Source organism: Carlito syrichta, unplaced genomic scaffold (genome assembly GCF_000164805.1).
Source record: "Carlito syrichta isolate Samal-C Ts95f unplaced genomic scaffold, Tarsius_syrichta-2.0.1 Scaffold315356, whole genome shotgun sequence".
In the NCBI taxonomy this organism is placed as follows: domain Eukaryota; kingdom Metazoa; phylum Chordata; class Mammalia; order Primates; family Tarsiidae; genus Carlito; species Carlito syrichta.
The window spans coordinates 172,046-174,972 of record NW_007259452.1 but is presented as its reverse complement, the minus strand read 5'-3'; the positions used below and the strand labels follow the sequence as shown (position 1 = coordinate 174,972).

General features: G+C 44.2%; 1 protein-coding gene across 1 annotated transcript in view; it reads right to left on the bottom strand.

Annotated features, from left to right (window-relative positions):
* Positions 1-209, bottom strand: part of SVBP (small vasohibin binding protein) — an 8,981-nt gene extending 8,772 nt beyond the window's left edge. The window contains exon 1 of the mRNA XM_008072596.1: positions 129-209. The gene's annotated coding sequence lies outside the window, so the exon portion shown is untranslated. The remainder of the gene's footprint in view (positions 1-128) is intronic.
* Positions 210-2,927: the final 2,718 nt, after the last annotated feature.

Genomic DNA, 2,927 nt, shown 5'->3' with positions numbered 1-2,927 from the left:
CCGCCCCGGCCCGCCCGGCCCCAAGGGACGGCTCCCACCTCCCGCCCTCCTCCCTCTCCCGGAGCAAAATGGCGGCGCGCAGCGGGAGCTGTCGACCGAGAGGCTCAGGAGTCGGTGCCTTTCCCTACCGGATCGCGGGACTTTGGAGCCTCCGCCGCGTTGCAGACAATGCCCCACGCGGGGGGGATATCTTTGCCTTTGCCCCACTGCGGGACCTGCAATTCCGAGCCCACGCCCCACAAATTGGGCGGGGCCGGGGCGGGGCCGTGCGCCGGGAGGCTTCCGCCTGAAGGAAGGGCCGCGCGTGCGCAGAGAGGATGGATGGAAATCCCGCATTGAGGGCGGGGTCTGGGGGCGGGGCCTGAGGGCGGGGTCTGGGGGCGGGGCCTGAGGGCGGGCTCGCGACTGAGTGGGTCTAGGGTGAGGTGATGGGGCGTGGTTACGACTAACAAAAGCTTTCCCCGGGAATGTTTTCTGGAGCATTTGCTAGGTTTTGAATAGTGTTTCCTGAATCCCGGTGGAAGGGCTCAGGATTGAAATTCTGACTCTCAATTTTTTAATTCGAAAAGTGGGGATTGGTGATTGCCATCCTGTTAATTCACGAATGTATTTGGGGGATCAAGTGAGACCCTGTTTGTCACAGTGCTTTGAAAAAGGAAGTCTTAGCCGGGCGCGGTGACTCACGCGTGTAATCCCGGCACTTTGAGAGGCAGAGGCGAGAAGATTGCTTGAGCCCATGTGTTCGAGACCAGCCTGGGGAACTGGTGAGACCTCATCTCTACAATAAATCAAAAAATTAGCTGGGCGTGGTGGCGCACCGTTAGTCCCAGCTACTCGGGAGGCTGGGGTGGAAGGATCGCCTGAGTCCAGCAAGTGGAGGCTGCGGTGGCCGTGAGTGTGCCACTGCTCTCCAGCCTGGGCGACAGAATCAGACTCCGACTCACAGAAGAAAGGAAATCTTGACAGAAGTGCAAATAGCCAGTACAAACACAAAAACATACAAGTTCTACTGAGTATGGAGGAGATGGAAATTAAAACAGTTGGCTATCATTTTACATTTAATAGATTAGCAAGAATAGACCAAAAAATAACAATAATAATAACAACAACAATAGCTACACCTGTCTTTTAGGCTTACTATATTCCAGGCATTGTTCTTAGAGCCTCACATTTTTTTTTTTGCTTCATATTTATTAACTTATTTATTTCTTATGGTAAGTATGTATAATATAGACATGTATAGTAATAAACTACTATTATCCTGATTTTACAGATAAGGAAACAGAAACTAAAAAGTTAAGTGACTTGTCCAAGATCACACAGCTAGTAAATGCCAGAGCAAGTATTTCAGCCAGGATTTACAGGACAATGACCCATTCAAGGAAAATACGTTCAGGCCCACTATTTGTTTCTTTATCAAACTTGGCAAGAATTGAAACAATTACAGTAGGCCGGGCTCAGTGGCTCAGCCTGTAATCCCAGCACTTTGGGAGCCCAGGCAACTTGGTGAGACCTCGTCTCTTCAATAAAATCAAAAATTAGCCAGGCGTGGGTAGCGCACGCCTGTAGTTCCGGCTACTTGGAAGGCTGAGGCAGACAGATCGCCGGAGCTTAGTAGGTCGATGCTGGGGTGACGGTGAGTGTGCTACTGTCCTCCAGCCTGGGCGATGGAGTGAAACTCCAACTCAAAAAAAAAAAAAGAATACAGAAAGCAAACAGTGAACTCATAGTCCAGATGGACACTCATACTCTTCAAGTCAAAGTGTACATAGCTGCAACATTTCTGGAGACTAGTTTAGCACTAGATACCAAAAAATCTTAAAAATGAGCACAGACCACAAAAGGCAAATACTGCATGTTTTCCTTCATAGGAAGTATCTAAAGCAAACTCTAAGAAACAGAAAGTAGAATGGTATTTGCCAATGGCTGAGAGGAGAAGGACATCGGGAGTTCAATGGGTATAAAGTTTTAGTTTTGCAAGGTGAAAAAGTTCTCAAGATCTGCTGCAAAATAATATTAACACTACTGTACTGTACACTTCAAAACGTTTAAGATGGTAAATTTTTTTTTTAACCACAATTTAAAAAATGAATATGGCTGGACATGGTGGCTCACACCTATAATCTCAGCACTTTGGGAAGCTGAGGTTTGTGGATTGTCTGAGCCCGCGGGTTCAAGACCAACATGGGCAACTTAGTGAGACCTCGTCTCTACAATAAAATAAAAATTAGCTGCACATGCTAGCACACACCTGTATTTCCGGCTACTTGGAAGGCTGAGGCAAAAGGATCTCCTAAGCCCAGCAGCCTGGGCAACAGACTGAGACTCTGACTCAAAAAAAAGAAAAAGAAAAAGAAAAAGAAAAAATATATATATATGTATGTATGTATATACATATTTAAAATGAAAAAGCTACAAAGAGGTATATAAATACAGTCCAATCACAGTATTTGTTTTATAGTTTCAAAGATTATTATATACACGGAAAACAGTAGATAAAAACACACAAAAATGTTAATCCAAATTGCTTTAAGGAGTTATTTTTAACTTCTTTGTGATTTTCTGTATTTTCCTAAACTTCTACAGTGAATGTTTATTTTACCAATCACAATAAGTATGATAAATGTTATTTGAAAAGTTCCAGACAAATGCTAATTTATTTATATTTATTACAGACTATTTTTAAAAGTAACCAAGCCAGAGTCTATTTCAGAAATCTTGGCATGACATTGGTATTTTACTTGTGTCACATTGTACAGCTTATAAAGTTTTTATAAACTATGGACTAGATTACAGACGTAGACAGGGCGGGCCCTTTGGAAGGCTTTAAAAGTCCATGAAAACAGACAAGGTATTGGGAATAAAGGAGTGGAAAAGCCAAATGAAAGACTGGAAAAATAGTGGTGCTACTGAGCCACTGATAAAAG